Source organism: Eurosta solidaginis, chromosome 2, assembly GCF_040869045.1.
Source record: "Eurosta solidaginis isolate ZX-2024a chromosome 2, ASM4086904v1, whole genome shotgun sequence".
NCBI classification, from domain to species: Eukaryota; Metazoa; Arthropoda; class Insecta; order Diptera; family Tephritidae; genus Eurosta; species Eurosta solidaginis.
In genome coordinates, this window is record NC_090320.1 from 212,101,697 (window position 1) to 212,119,468 (window position 17,772).

Sequence of the window (17,772 nt, forward strand, 5' to 3'; positions counted from 1 at the left end):
CTGAAAGAAGCTGGCGAGAAATACCCAGTATCGTGGGTATGACCAGAATAATATTTTCCAAGGAACTGACACTTTTAACTTCGTACTCAAGAGAGCAGATGAAAGCACGATGAAAGCAGTATTATGTGTGAGGGAATGAGATAAGAAACGCCCTCTCATAAGCTTCTAGTTCATTTAACATCCGAGCTCATAACTTCTTTTGCATGAAGGGTATAAATGGCAAGCCTTAGAACACACTTATTGACAAATAAGTAGTTATGGAACTCTTATGGCATTTTGCAATTCTTATCCGATGTGAAAATAATGATAACAGCAAAAAAAAAGCTACAACCACATTCAGCAATAAAGGAAGAAAAGCTTCAGCAATAAAAAGACAAAACGCATGCAGCACAAGCAGGTCACAAGCTCGCTAGAACTATTGAAGAAAATTCAAATGGGTTCAAAACGATAAAAATGTAAGAATAGCTATCATCCGGTGGCAAAATCCTGAGCCAGATAAATAATATTGCATGTAAATGCAACAACAACGACTTGAGCCAGATAAATCCAGATAGAAGTCTGGTTCAATTTGTGAGCCAGATAATTTGTTAATTACTTCTTTTTAGGTTGGCAACGCGGCCTTTTATATACCTACTTTTTCAAAAATAGATGTCGCTGATTAGCCTTTCGCCGTATGAGTTAAATGAAAAACAGCGGCGACATCTGCCTATAACATTTCACGTGTGCGAAAATTTCACATCTGCTTCTCAAGTCTCTCAATGATCCAGAGCATTCCCGTGAGAATTGAGCGTGAGCCGGAGCTGTAAAACTCACTGAAAGACGACAAATGTGTGTGTGTATGAGTACAAAACAATTTAAATAAACACACCTCTTAATGTGAGATGCTGGAATACAAACAAATAAGAAACAACAAGGGACTTATTGCTATTGTCTTGTTAAGATGGGGCGGTGGTTTTATGGATGGATGGATGTGTTAGTGTTGATAAGAAGCAACAAACATTCAATCAGTGCTTGTTCGACTCGTAGTGTGAGTATATAATAATAGTGAATAAATGTTCGCTACTCCGGCTATATAAACAAATTAAGACTAACCAGAGATGCTGTTGTCGTCCCTTGGGTTGGTATGTATACATGAATATTTATATGTATGTATGGGTGTAGTATGCCTGTTAAGCACTAACTAACCAAATAACATCGCAATCATTCTTGTCATTTACGGCTTTCACAATCTCGGCTTGTATCGAAGAAATATTTTGTGTTAAAATATATTATATTATGGGGCATTTTATATACGAGGGCAGTTCGATATTTTGGTGAGTTTTTGCGTAATATCATTAAACCCGGTAGGGGGGAATACAGAATGTTATTGTTATCAGTTTTTTATGGAATCTATTTTGTTATCGATATATTTTCTAAATTTTATCGTTTTTTATTGAAAATTTGTCGATTTGTTATCAAAAAAATATATATTTGTTAAAAAATAGTTATTAATATAAAACCGGAAAATTTTCTAAAATATATCAATATATTTGATATATATTGGAATGATTTTCCGTCATCGCTTATGAAATATGGTTTCGAGACAAACCGGTTTCGGCGTTGTGCCATCATCAGTATCGATTTTCGTTCATACGTACATATCGATTTGTTATCGGAAAATAAGCCAATTTTATCGAAAAATTATCGAGTTGTTATTACTAATTTCTGTTCGGTATTGAAAATGTATCGAGTTTTTGCCGGAGTGTTACAAATTCGTTACCGTCCTGCTATCGATTTGTTATCAACGACTCATCGGCTTGTTATGAAAGTAACCCGATTTTAATAAGCCGATAAGAGCTCATTAAGATGACGATGGATTCAGATAAGATGCTGCCAAACCAATAACTCGTTAATAATAATGCGTTAGTAAAACACTAACTTCTCGGTATCGGTCGTTACCGATAAAAACCACGAAGCTCTTCTCAAAAATTCCGAAATTCTTCGTTTCTGATCAACTTGGCTCTGTTGTGGTTGATAGTTTATTTGGGAAAGCATAACTAGGAGCTTACTTCGCAGAAATTGTTGTCCTTTGCTAATGGCCTCGGTGAGCACCGATTAAAAGCACATTCGCTTAGTTCTTAATAAGACTTCAACAAGTTGCATACTACCGCGCCATTTTTTCAGCGATCGTGAATATTGGTATAATAAATGATGAATCGACTCCATATCCTTCCCATTTTGACAGCTTTTCCAGAGGAAGGTTATTTGTATGCGCAATCGTGAAAACACAGTGACCTGCATATTTGTTTAGTTTGAGATCCACATATGGTCATAAAGATATTGATGCTTTACAAAAATTACGGTTTGTCCGTAGCCATAGAGAGTACTCTTCCCATTTCCTCAGGAACCATTCTGCAACCTTTACGAGAAATCTCATTACTTTATTTGTTTCCATTGGTATAGTTGGGCCCAGTGACTCAAAAAATTTCTATGCGCTATAGATGCTAGCGAGACTCGACTCCTCCACACGATATCCAGTTTTATCAGATTTAAGATTGCCTGTATGTCAAAGAAGATCGTTGTGAACTTAACTGTACTGGAGCAGTCTGGCATATATCTTTATAGCGCAAACCTCCGCTGAGTCAGTCAGACTGACCTGCAAATGCTTTGAAACCAAGCAAACGTCTGCGTAGACTGCAATGACCCTACACTAATGACCAAGCCCTACCCCCTTCCCTCTTCACGGTTACCCTATGGTGTGTACCTATAAGTCAACAACTGTCTTAAAATAAACCGTATGGTATTTCCGTAAGCTGGATTCTCTCAGTCTGAGTACCGTTGTGGCAAGCCGCGCCTGATAATCGCAGGTATATTAGTCTTTCCACCTTCCCAATTTTCAGTTCAATGATCTTTTTGTCTAGAGCTTTATTTTTCCTTACCAAAGACACATTTCGCTAAGGAGTGTTAATCTCTAGGATATGCTGCATGATGTAGGTGCTCATTAATTTTTATAATGATTATGCGTAATATGTAATAACTTCCCGCCTTCCGAATCCGTCTTTTCCGCAAGCGTTCGCACACTGCCGTCTGCCTTCTACGGCGCAACGCTGCCGTTTTTACCGGTGCACTTTTCTTTCATACGACAGGTCGGCTTACTTTGTTCAGCAACTTCGTCCTCGATTCGGACACCTACCAAACCTACCAAATAGCTTGCGAGTATGAGTACAGTGAAAAAAGGGAGAAAGCCAGCATCCTAAATCGTTCTTCTCAGTCTAGTTGTAGGCGACTACCGGCCGAAGAGATGTTCCTTCGGAAGAATCAAGAATTTACCTCAGACGGACGAATGTACCACCAATTTTCCCCACGCCATAGGTAAACCAGCACATCCCCTTCGTTATCTCCGACACTCCCATCCATCTGGCTAGGCTAGTGGTATGCACTCCAGTTGCCCACTATCAGTTTTAGTTGCAATTCAGCTGATGCCACCAGTCATTACACAGTCGCCCAGTTGTTAGCGACGCGGAACCATATGTTACCGTCCTGATTCCGACGGTTACACTACTACGATCGTTGGTCACCCTAAACCAAATATTTCAGTGGTTACTAATTTCCTTGGACGCAAAAGGGTCTCGGCAAATTTCGTCATCGTTTGCTCCGCGGTTTCCGTACCACCGAACACCATACGACTAATTTTCGACTCCGTTCATCCACGAGTACTCCTAGCAAGATCACTTCGCTATTGGCAGGGAAAGCTGTTATTCTCTGCACATCTAAAGAGCTTCGATATGTTACTGAATTATCAAACAATCCTCGTATAAATTTCAGGGCTCAATCCCCAAGCCACTAAATCTAAGTAAGTATTATTGCATCGTTTTTATTATTGCGGTTGGTACTTGTTAAACAGACTGTCCTTTCATTCATTCATTCATCCGCTCGTCCGCTCGTCCGCTCGTCCGCATGTTATGGGAGGAAATGTCAATTTAACGAAATAATAATGGCTCCCTTGTTGCGTATTGTAAAATGCCTTGGGCCATTCCTCCATCAACAATACATTATATCACGCAGAGTAGGCAACAACAACAACACATACCCTCATAATTCATCAACTTGCTGACATGGAGCATCACTTATTGACTCATTGAGCAAAATACGAGTATCCTCATTAATCGAGCTGTTGAATAAGTCACACTTGTCCAGCAATTTTGTGTTTGCGTGTGTATGTGTGTGTGTCACTATATATTATATTGAAATATGAACATTTGCCTCCTTATCGTTCGGTATAACATTTTATCTCATTTACGATGTGCTGTGTGTTTAACATTTTTTTTAATTATAACGTAATTTTATTCGGCGTACAGGTGGATGAGTAAATGAAGCGCTAATGATTATGTTGAATATTCCAATTCCGACGCGTTTGACTAGCGGCAAAATTAATGCAATTAAATCGTTATCAAAATAATTGAAATTATTTTAGAAGTATCAAGAATTACTTGGGTTGTGGGATATAAGTGAGTCACTAAGTGTATAGGTAGGAACCAGCAATAATAAATAAAAAATAAATAAATGAAAGGCGCGATAACCTCCGAAGAGATATAAGGCCGAGCTTCTCTTCCAATTTGCGTCGTGCTCCAATTGTTTTTCCCTACAATTTGGCTGGACCTACATGTTTTATGCCGACGCCGAACGGCATCTGCAAGGCAGATTAGTTTTCACTGAGAGCTTTTCAGGCAGAAATACACCCGGAGCGCTTGCCAAACAATGCCGAGGGGCGACCCCGCTTAGAAAAAGTTCTTCTAATTGAAAAACTTTATTTCTAAAACTTTGATGTTGCTTTGCTCGGGGTGTGAACCCAGGGCATACGGTGTAGTAGGCGGATCACACTACCATCACACCACGGCAATAATAAATATGTACTTCTGTGAAAAAAATCGAATGTTTTGTAGGAATATGTCTACCAGCAATCAGCTCTCGGATGGATCAGGCGCTTCAGGATGTGCATGCCTGGGCATCTGGCGTCGAGCTAAACGCCAACACGAAAAAAATCGATCTAGTATTATTTGCTAGGAATGGTTGACGCCAATATGCCCAAATGGTGGACAAGGCGATACGCGTACACACCGATGGTTCCAATGTGAGGCAGGGAGTAGGGTCTGCGATATACAGTGCTGATCCGGAAATAAATAGAACCTACAAGCTGCCAGATCACCGTAGCGTTTTTCAGGTGAAAGTAGAAACGCAGTAGAAGCACTAGAAGAAAAGGGCATAAATTTCAACCGTTTCAACTTTTATACTGACAGCCAAGCGGAAATTAAGGTTATAATATTGCATAGCATAGCATCTTAAAGTGTGTTAGAGTGTAAGCAGTCACCGGAAAGAATTGGGACAAGAAAAAGCTAACATATATACTGGATCCCATTAGGGCGTTAGAGAATAGATGGGAATGAAAAAGCGGATGAACTAACTAAAAATGGTGCATCCCTTGAAGCTTCCTCCGTTAACGTTCCAATAAGATTGGGCGAAATTAAGAGAAGACGAGAGGTGCTCATGATTAACCAAGCGAGAAAGGTGTGAACACAAGCGCGGGGCTGAATATAATAATACTAACTGCGTAACTTAACCGCTCTGGAACAATATTCTATAAGAACTTGCAATTATGCTGATGACATTGATATCATCGGCTTGAACACCCCCGCCATAATTTCTGCCTACCCCAAACTGGAAAGAGTAGCGAAAAGATGGCTTTGATGGTGAATGAGGAAAAAACAAAGCTCTCCTGCCATCAAGCAAAGGGTCGGCGCACTTGCGCCTTGGCAACCATTACACTGTTGGTAGCCATAATTTCGAAATAGTAAATGACTTTGGGAAACAGCATTAACACAAGCAAAAAGATCAGCTTTGAAATCCGGTAAAGAATTGGCAACAAATGCTACTTTGGCCTGAGTAGGCAACTGCAAAGTATAATCCTGTATCGGCAAACAAAGATCATTCTCTGGGAGTGTTCAAGAGACACATTGGTGACGGCGAGTACCGAAGAAGATACAGTAATGAGCTGTTCGAGCTTAGGCAGACATCAATATAGTCAGGTGAATTAAACACAGTGGCTAAACTGTCTAGACCACGTTATATAGATAAAGGATGCTGATCGGGCTAAGAAAGTATTTTTATATGAATCCGCCTACGGAAGCAAAATAAGAGGGCGCCCCTTCTAAAATGCTGCTCTCAGAACCGCTACGGGCTGTCACCTTATGTCTACGGAAGCAGTATGACGAAATACGGCACCTGAGAACACAGCCGTATGAAGCAAAAAAACAAAAGCAGGTCCCCAGTAATGTCCAAAAACAGGCGTCGGACCTCTATGCCAGGAATTACTCTGCGAATCAAGAAATTAAATAAAAATACCAAGAACTAGCAGAAGAGGGATGCACTCTCACTAACAGGTTAAATTCTTAACTATCCAGAATCGACCGTGACATACAAAATGTATGTCCTGGGAGCAATGTGTCCCCACATGACACCAACCATCTCTTCAATTGCAATGTGGGACCAACGCCTCTAACACCCTTCTCATTATGGTCCACCCCTATTGAAATAGGAGGTTTCCTTGGACTCCCGTTAGAGAACATTGATGGTAATTTGTGATTGGTCGCACTTATTAGATGGGGCGAAGCACTGCTACAAAGGACCAAGTGGTAAACTATTCAAATTCCCTTGGTGTTACCAATTTGTGTTAGCAGCTGGCGCGTGGAGAAGCGGCTGGCGTGCCTTTTTGGACGACCATAACGATTTAAACGATTTAGTGCGAAAACAAAAAGTTCAGTCTTGACTTAAATCGATAGAATTTGGTTTATATGATCTTCAGACCCGCATATTAACTTTTCAATAGCAATGTGTTTGAAAATGATGTTAAATAAAATGTTGTGTATATTTCTTTAAACTTGTTGTACTAGTACTAACACATTCTTAGATGCAAAGTCGCTCGGCTAATCTATAACAAACCTTTTCACATAATTTAGTATTATTTATTTCTCTTTTAAATAACTTAGAAAACTCGGAAGCAACATTAGTTTGACTTAAACTTGGTTGTAAGAGTCGAGTTAACATATTAATCTTACATAAATTACCAAAACTTTATATTCAAGTACTTATGTGTGTGTGAAATCATAAGAATGTGTGTATGTGTATGTTTCTGATAGAAGTATCGGATGTTTCAATGCATTGAACTGGATGCACACGTATCGTATTCAACTTTTACGAGCAAGCATCTATCTATCGCTCATCAGTCAACTCAACTGAACTCTCTTTGTAATCTAAACTCAAGTTGATGTTACGCTGAGTCCGATACAGCTCAATTGTTCAAGTTGTCATTTTGTTGTTTGGCTAACAATATCGGTTGAATGCATAAGCAACAACACTCTAGGGAAACTGCATACAAACAAATGTACATATGTGTGAATGTATATAGTAGGTGGACAAAGTTGTAGCGATTTATTGCAGGGGCTGAAACTGTTATTCTTTTATAATATAAGTCCTTGCAAAACTATTAATTTTGGACTCTAAATATATTTGGATCAAGATAAAAATTATTTTCAGATTTTTATTTTTTGAGTCCGATAGAAATAGTTAAACTCGGAGTTTTAAAAATAAAAGTTCCGAAATAAAAGTTATATCAAGACTCTTATTTTTTAAGGCCGAAATAAAAGTCCCCTTTTGATAACAAAGAAACGGCTTAACCGAATTAAAAAAAATTTGGTACCAATCGATTTTCCTGGATTCCTAAAATTAAAAACCTTATGGACTTTTGAAAATTTCTGTTAATAATACTAGAAATTTATCATAAACAAACTAGATCGAAAATCGAAAATGGTGAATTTGCAGTGGATTTTTGCAATAAATTTCATTCCAATACAACTATTAGAGTGAATATTGTTAAACCGCATTCTGCTATGATAGGAAAGCTTTCCAAAAAAAGAAATGGTCGCAATCGGTCAGTAGCCACGCCTTTTTTTGTATATAGAAATTTCCGCACAGAACATATAATATTTGAGTATTTAAAGAAGCCACGTTATTAAAATTTGGCACGTAAATTACTGATATTGCATATAGTTGATCCACATCATTTTTTTGAACAATTGGCGTGGCACCGCCTACTTTCCAAATAGGAAAAAGCTGTGTTAGATATTAAAAATAAAACATACCGAACTTTAATTACGAATAATTTGCAGCAAATCCATGGCCACAAAAGCTCATAATTTAAAAAATCATGTGTGCTGAACTACCGGTTTCGAAGAGTCCTTAAATGATTCCGGAAGGGTCCCAAAATGATATCAAAATAGTCCCGAAATGATCCCGACGGGATCCCGGACAAATCCCGAAAACTATCCAGAAATGATGCCGGAAGGATCCCCAAGTGATCCCGAAAAAGTCCCGAAATGACCCTGACGGGATCCCGAAAGTCATCCAGGAATGATACCGGAAGTATCCCCAAATGATCCCGCAATAGTCTCGAAATAACTCCGACATATTTAAGTACTTAGCATTGAATTCAAGTAGCCAGTTTTGATATTTTTATATACAAGTGGGTGTGACTTTAATTCGATTTTAAAACTTTTTCCGTCGGCATGTACAAATGCAAATATGAAGTTCGCTTACCAATTTGCAAAAATATTGCTCAAAGTATGTACGAGTTATCGCACTTGAAAGTCCAAAAAATCTTATTTGGAAAGTAGGCGATGCCACGCCCATTGTCCAAAAAAATGATGTGGATCAACTATATGCAATATCAGTAATTTACGTGCCAAATTTTAATAACGTGGCTTCTTTAAATACTCAAATATTATATGTTCTGTGCGGAAATTTCTATATACAGAAAGAGGCGTGGCTACTGACCGATTACGACCATTTCTTTTTTTTGGAAAGCTTCCCTATAATAGCAGAATGCAGTTTACCAATTTTCACTCTATTAGTTGTATTGGAACGAAATTTATTGCAAAAATCCACGGCAAGTTCACCATTTATACTACGAGATTTTCGATTTAGTTTGTTTATGATAAATTTCTAGTATTATTAACAGAAATTTTCAAAAGTCCATTAGGTTTTTAATTTTGGGAATCCAGGAGAATCTATTGGTACCAAATTTTTTTTAATTCGGATAAGCCGTTTCTTTGTTATCAAGCGGGACTTTTATTTCGGGACTTTTATTTTTAAAAGTCCGAGTTTAACTAGTTCTAGCGGAATTAAAAAATAAAAATACAGATTTTACTTTTATATGTGGACATTTATGGAAAAAGTTCGAAAAATAAAAAGGATGCATGATTCGACATGATATCGCTATAAGGATACCTGGGAACTCAAACATTTTCACCTAGGACAATTTTTTGACCAGGACTTTTTCGACTCCGAAAAAAAAATAATTATTATTTTCCGTCCCTGATTTATTGGAAATATGATCATTGTAAAGTATAGTTAAGCAAACATTTGCATGAAAATATGCACGTGAAAGGTTACATGTATACATACATATCTACATATGTATGTATACATACATGTATATGCATAAGCGACCATAAAGTTAATTTGTTTGTATTTTGTTGCATATAAAGAATGCATCTTTTTGTTTACATACATACTCACATATGTATATCTGTATCTACGCATACGTATACGTTACACACTATTTATGTTTGATATTTGCAGTTGCATGTATATGTATTAGTGCTTGTATATATGTATTTGAAAATAGTTGAGTGCTCTATAGAGAATGTAAGACCATTGTTTTATAAAATTTTAAATTATTTGTTTTCTTCGAGTCGTCGGTTTAGAGTCTCTTTTCTTTCACAAACGACTTTATTATGCAGATTGGTTGAGCTTTGCAAAAACCAGGCAAACCAGTAACATCAAATATTGTTCACAAACAAAGTAAACCAACTTTATGATGAGTTTACTTCACATAATTTTGATGAAAAATTCAAATGGGCCTAGGGCCATTTTCACCTTCTGAAGTTAAGTTCTAATTTAACTGGATGAAAGAAATTCTTCAGTTGGATTCATTTACATATTAACTAATACAGGGTGATCAACACCCAGTTTAAATCTTAATATGAAGACACTAAAACCGGCACTGGAGAAATTGAAGATGGTTCAAACGTCCGTAAGCCGACATTCAAACCTTGCAGAAGTAGTATGTCTACAACAGTGAGCTGCAATTATTCGCCTTTTAAGGTTATTAGTGGACTAACCAAAAAATTAGTATTAGTGCGTACACAAACAAAGAATATCAAGCACTTATATCCACTAACACACATTTAGATAGTCATGCTTCGTAAAATGAATAACCGCTCATAAGCCACGAAACAGTTCAGTACTCAATTGCCTCATTGAGCAAGAAAGTCAACTGTGTTTTACGAAAACACTAATTGGAACAAGTAAGACTAACGTACAATAAAATGAATACAGTCATATCAGCCTTCTGACGCTAGCAACACATCGATGTACACGAAACTAAACTGAATGCAGCGCTAAAGAAAAACCGATAATAAACGAAGTATACAGTATATTATACACGAAACCAAGGTGCTACGGAGTTAAAGCGACTATGATTTCAGTTTATACTCAACAATGTCAAATATGTATGAGCGCATGTGTTGCGGGGCACTCGTATGTATTTTCTATTTTTAGTGCTAGTCATTCACAGTATTTTTCTGTACTTGACTAAGTACACATTTAGATAAAATTTTTTGGCTCATGACTAAGTTTACTAATTTTATTAGTACTCAAAGCAGATCTCTGGTCTACAAGCCTTCAAAATATGAGGGTACATGGCGTATACGTAACCAAAATATTTATTTCCAGAGGTTGCTTTTAACAGATAAGCGCGGTATCCAGAATACAAAAAAAGCTCAATAAATATGTATAGCCAGCCAAACAAAGCTCACTGGTTAGGCTGAATGACTCCATAATGTTATCAGAATTTTTTTTACAGATCAAATTGAAAAACCCTGTCAAAAGCCAGGCCCTATGGTACAAAATAACTTCGTCCGCTTGGCAAATACTAGAAACTTTCTAGGACCAATGCCACTTCCTTTTTCTAGATCCGACAGCTTTATCGATCTTTGTAGGTGGAATAATAGCCTGCAATCGCAGGGCATGAGCACAAAACGTGCTCGATCGTTTCTACTCCAAGACGAACTTTCTACACCTACTTTCATTGGAAAGGCCTAATTTAAAAGCATGTGACGCCAAAAACAAGTGCGTCAAAAACCCGCCATAAGCCTACAGTCTCCTCAATTCAATGATATGAGCAGATTTGTTAGTTTATATGCTATACTATATTATGGTATGGCATGCGCTCAAGCTTCAACCCCCCCCCCCCCCCCCCCCCCCCCCCCGGCATCGAGATTTGTAGCATTTGCTAACGCTATGTTCTTCGCTACCAGGTCTACAGGTGAAAGTTGAAGAATGGCATACAGTACAGTCGTCAGGGTTGTTTTCAGAGCTTCCTTTATGATAAGTATTGAAAGCCTTCATACCCCCAATAATGTTTGAGATAGGTTTTTTTGAGTGGCCCTCCATAAAAAAAGAAGAACTCCATACTATAGAATGGGCTTTAGAATCGCTGTATATATCCAATGAGAGAGAGAGGGTGATATACCCAACGTTCACCTTGGCAATCTTTTGCACGCAGATTACCTCCAAATTCCTTTTCATTCTCTCCTCCACTTAGGCTTTCTCGACATTTACCCGTCCTGCAGGGTCACCCCTCCGGGCTTAGGTCTAGGCCAATTCGAGATCTTATATCTTCTAGCAAGCAAGACCATATCCGTCTTCTCCGCCATGGCACGGAATGTATATCCCGAATCGCCCGAACCATTAAAAAGCTAATTGCGTACTTACAACAACTGCTACGTCATCTGAGTTTATCGTAAGTTTACGGTTCCCAGATTGAACGACTTGAGTAACTTTGATTTATTTTTATACCCTTTTTTTAGGAAAGTAACCATTGCTTTTCGTATATTTTTGATGACATGGAAAACACAATCCTGCTGTAGCAACCACAATATGCTTCAATAGACTCAGGTGTCAGATGTTATTTGGAACCCTTTTCGTTTCAATTTTTTTTGTATAAAGTGCCCTTATCCGACAATTGCAGATTGTACTTAAGCCTCTTATACTAATTGTTTATAATTAAAGTAGTTTTTTCCCAAGCTTTGTTTTCCACACGGGTGACACTGGAAGGTATACGGTAACGTCAGTCGGTTTAGTTAAAAACTGGAACTAGATAACTTATGTGTATTTTTTATTTTATTTTATTTTATTTTACTCTATTTTATTTTATTTCTTCCTTGAGCTCCACCTTGGGCTATACATTATACATCGGTTGTATACAACAAGACAAGGTAAATTCATAATAATCTCTAAATTACATGTCAATGTCTAAAAACGAACGAACAATGGATGTTGTTGATAGAATTACTGCCTTTTGAATAGGTAGAAGCTTATCTTCTAATTTTAGTTTCTCCAGGGTCGTCATAAGGGTTTTGGGTACCACGCTTGTTGATGAAATGATTATTGGCTCTATGCTTACTTTATCAAGGTGCCACAACAGCTTCATTTCCTGAGCAAGTCCTGTGTACTTTCTTTTCTTTTCTGTGTGTACGTCTTTCAAGTTGTGCGTATTGGGAACCCCAATATCAATTAAATACGCGTTCTTTTCTTTCTTTTCTAATAGGACTATATCCGGCCTGTTATGGGGTATACTTCTATCTGTAAGTATAGTGCGGTCCCAGTACAGCTTATATTCGCTACTTTCTAGCACTGCCGAGGCAGTATATTTATAATACGGGACCTCTTCTGTAAGCAGATTCGTACGAATTGCCAAGCGCTGGTGAACGACTTTCGCTACGTTGTTATGTCGTGCTAAATAGTCTGTTGCTGCGAGCATAACGCAAGCTCCTGTTATGTGCTGTATTGCTTCCGACTGCTGTTGGCACTTCCTGCATTTGTCACTGTCTATTTCAGCGCGTACAATGTACTTTAAGTAATTTTTTGTGGCGATGACTTGGTCCTGTATTGCTATCATGAGGCCCTCAGTTTCCATAAAGATTCCTGAATTTTTCAGCCATAGGTTTGAAGCAACGGGATCGATCCCTGGTTGACTTAATGAATGGGGATGTCTGCCATGGAGTGCTTTCCCTTTCCGTTCATCAATGAGTCGTGCTGAATGAATAGAATCGCTTTCTTCATTCTGTATGTCGAGATTAAACAGGCTTAAAGGTGTATAGTTTTTATCCGCTCCGCATGCAGCTTGGTGTAGTGCTGTGTTCTGCCCTAAGAAATACTGGCGTAGGTTTGCGATCTGTTTTTTACAATGATGTTGGATATCTATCAGGCCACACCCTCCTAGACTTCTAGATAAGTTTATCCTCTCCACTGCAGATTTCGGGTGATGTGCTCCGTATTTTGTGAGCAGTGTTCGAGTCGCTCTTTTAACACCTTCCAACTGCGTGTCAGACCATTTTAATACTCCGAAACTATACGTTAGCACTGGTATCGCAGACGTGTTTATTGCCTTTAATAAATTCCTGCCATTAAGACCGGATTTAAGGAGTGATCTTGCTCTACCTAGGAAGCAGTCAGTGATGTGCTGTATCATGACATTATGATGCATTCTTCTGGCCTGCATATAACCTAGGTATTTATAGGACTCATCTGCTTCTAATGCATCTATTTTTTCATTATTCGCTAAGGGAAAATTATGCATTACTACATTTCCGCGCTGAACACTCAGTCTTTTACATTTATCTAGCCCAAATGTCATACAAATATCTCGTGAGAAATCTTCGGTTATTTGAAGGAGCTCATTCATGTGCCGCTCGGACCCTACGTATAACTTAATATCGTCCATATAGAGGAGGTGTGAGACCATATACGATGCACCTTCTCCTCCTTTTATGTTCAATCCATTTTTGGTATCATTAATCAAGGTAGATAGTGGATTAAGCGCGAGGCAGAACCAAAGAGGACTTAAGCTACTCCTTGTAGTATGCCTCTTCTAATGGGTATCGTGGACATACTTTGGAGTCCATTTTTTGTTTTTAGATTAAGTGTTATCTCCCACGTATTCGAAAGGTGTTCAAGAATAGTTATTATGTTTGGGGCTAGTTTATACACTTTTAGCACCTCAGTTAACCATGAGTGGGGTACACTGTCATAGGCTTTCTTGTAGTCGATATATGCCGTATATATATTTCTTTGTTTGTGGTATGCTTGTTCCATTACAATGGAGTCTAAAAGAAGCTGCTCTTTGCATCCTTGGGAATTTTTTGCACAACCTTTCTGTTCAATAGCAAGTATATTTTGCGTCCTTAGATGGTGGTAGATCTTGTTAGCAATGCATGCTGTTAACAATTTGTAAAGCGTACACAAGCATGTTATTGGTCGATATTTCGCAGGGTCCTTAGTATCATCCATATCTTTTGGCAACAGATATGTTTGACCTTTTGTTAGAAAACCAGGTATCAAAGTATTATTTTGTAAAAACAATGTATAAAATTGCGCTGTATATATATGCGTACATGTGAACTTTTTAATCCAGAAGTTATGAATGTTATCGGGGCCTGTGGCCTTCCAGTTATGGGTGTTTATGATTGCTTCACTTATATTCCTCTCACTTACGGTTACGTTTTCCATAACTTCAAATTTGTTCGTCTTTTGGTATTTTTTCCCAATCCATGGAGCATTTTCATTATGCCTCACACTTTCAGCCCAGATTGACTTCCAGAATCTTTCTACCTGGAATGTTTCTGGTGTTTCATCTCTATCTATCTCTGTACTGTTTCGAAGTCGCCTATAAAAATATTTTTCATTTCTTTGGAAAGTTAAATTGGCCTCCTTCCGTTTCTCGGATAAAGTATATCTGCGTAGTCTGTCTACTTTTACAGCTAATTTTTGACGTAATGTATCGCGCAGATTCTCTGCCGTTTCATTAGGTAGATCGTGTCTTGAATGCATTCTATAAGTTTCTTTAACTTCTTCAAACCACTTCACAATTTTCAAGCTTCTGTTGCCAGCTATATACTGAGTGATTCGACCGAGTTGTGCTCGTAGATTTTCTATTTGGTTAGTAAGGCGCTTCTTCCAGGCTGGTTTGCCTTTAACTTTTGTTGCCTTAAAAGCATTCTGGGGCCTAATTTTACCACCTAATACTCGGGTTGTTGCAATGGCTGCTGCATACACTGCCGTTTGTAGCATCTCAAAAGACGAAACATGATCATTGAGATATGTTGGCAGTATAAAGTTGTTCATATATTTAACAGCTATTGCCATTGCTTTTGTTGAGCTTTGTTTCATGATGATGGGCCTTAGTAACGGATCTGTACCGGCGTATTCTTGTATTGCTGTTTGGAACTCGAATGTCAGCTTTATTTTATTTTATTTTATTTTATGTAGCTTTAAATGTAAGTTCCAATTCACTGAAATTGTTCTATCATCAAACATTTGTATATTTTTCGTGATCCCTCTTTTCATGGTAGCAACCGCTTTTCCTTTTACTTTGATACTTCCTTCCTTTTAAATGATTTCAAATGACGTTATTGATTAGCTAATCTTCTGAAGGTACCAATGGTTCTCGACTGCTTCGCTAAATTTCCTACTGATATTGATTAGTTTCTATGCATTAGGTAACTATTTTCCCTCCCGATTTTGTACCATCCGAAAAAAATTTTTTGTTTCCTTTTTTGAAAAAAACCCCAAGTCTTCCGGACTGTAATAAATAGTTATTACGTATCCTCTAATCGGCTTTAAGATAGAAATATTTATTTTTCTTGTTCTTCAATTTGCTATACGGCGAGAACTATGAAAACTACATCGGCTTAGAAGCTTAACACATAATAGTTCCGAAATAATTAATTAGGTTAGGTTGAACTGGCCGGTCCATGAGGACCTCACATAGACTGAATAAGTCCGTAGTGTTACCAGAAGTTTGTTTTAACGACCAGACTGAAAAACCCTATCAAAACCAGGATCTATGTTATAAAATAACTCCTTGGCTCCTAGAAGCTTCCTAGGACTTAAGCCACTTGCTGCTTCTAGATCTGACAGCTGTATCACTCCTAATAGCTGGAGTCTTAGGGTGGCAAGCGCAGGGCAAGAGCACAGAACGTGCTCGATCGTTTCCTCCTCCAGCCCGCACTTCCTACATCTGATATCACTGACCAAGCCTAATTTGAAGGCATGTGACGCCAGAAGCCAGCGTCCAGTCAGAATACCCGTCATGAGTCTACGGTCCTCTCTCTTTAATGATAGAAGCAACTTTGTTAGTTTAAGGTTGTAAGACCTACACATAACACACTTTACAGCCCCGCTCTTGAACCCACGCCCTTCCTGCTTGGTCGGTCATGTGCACCTCTCGTCTTCGCTTAATTTCGCCCAGTCTAACGATGTCTACGGAGCAAGCTACAAGGGATGCGCCCTTTTTAGCTAATTCATCCTCTTTTTCATTCCCATCTATTCCCGTATACCCTGGGACCCAATATAGATGTATGCTTTTCCCTGTCTCGTTTCTCTCCAGGGACTGCTTAAAATAATTAATTAAAAGTGTGCATGCAATTTTTTCTCTGTACAGATTTCAACAAAATAATTCCACCAGACATAGCCAATAGATTCAACATTACAAGCCGTCAAAATCAGATGGTACACGGCGTATACGTAACTTACTTTCACTGATTGTACCTTTGCGTTTACCAGAAAAAAAATTCGGTTTCTTACAGATAACAATCGATTGTCAAGTTAAAAAGTATTTATTCGAGCCGTCACTCGATACTTTGGCATATTTCTAGATGTTTTTTCAAAGTAGTCCCTTAGCTGCTGGTTTGATTTTGTGAAATACATTAATAACTAGTAAGGAAGGCTAAGTTCGTGTGTAACCCAACATTACATACTCAGTTGAGAGCTGTGGAGACAAAGTAAGGGAAAATCACCATGTTGTAAAAAGAACCTAGGGTAACCCTGGAATGTGTTTGTATGTGTATCAAATGGAAGGTATCAAAGAGTATTTTAAGATGAAGTGGGACATAGTTCTATAGATGGACGCCATTTAGGGATATCGCCATAAAGGTGGACCAGGCCTGACTCAAGAATTTGTTTGTACGATATGAGTATCAAATGAAAAGTGTTAATGAGTATTTTAAGAGGGCGTGGGCCTTAGTTCTATATGTGGACGCCTTTTCGAGATATCGCCATAAAGGTGGACCAGGAGTGCCTCTAGAATTTGTTTGTACTATATGGGTATCAAACGAAAGGTGTTAATAAGTGTTTTAAAAGGGAGAGGGCCTTAGCTCTATGGGTGGAAGCCTTTTCGGGATATCACCATAAACGTGGACCAGGGGTGACTCTAGAATGTGTTTGTACGATATGGGTATCAAATTAAAGGTACTAATGAGGGTTTTAAAAGGGAGTGGCCCTTAGTTGTATATGTGAAGGCGTTTTCGAGATATCGACCAAAATGTGGACCAGGGTGATCCAGAACATCATCTGTCCGGTACCGCTAATTTATTTATATATGTAATACCACGAACAGTACTCCTTCCAAGATTCCAAGGCCTTTTTATTTCGCCCTGCAGAACTTTTTTATTTCATTCTTCTTAATATGGTAGGTGTCACACCCATTTTACCAAGTTTCTTTCTAAAGTTATATTTTGCGTCAATAGACTAATACAATTACCATGTTTCATCCCTTTTTTCGTATTTGGTATATAATTATGGCATTTTTTTCATTTTTCGTAATTTTCGAAAAAGTGG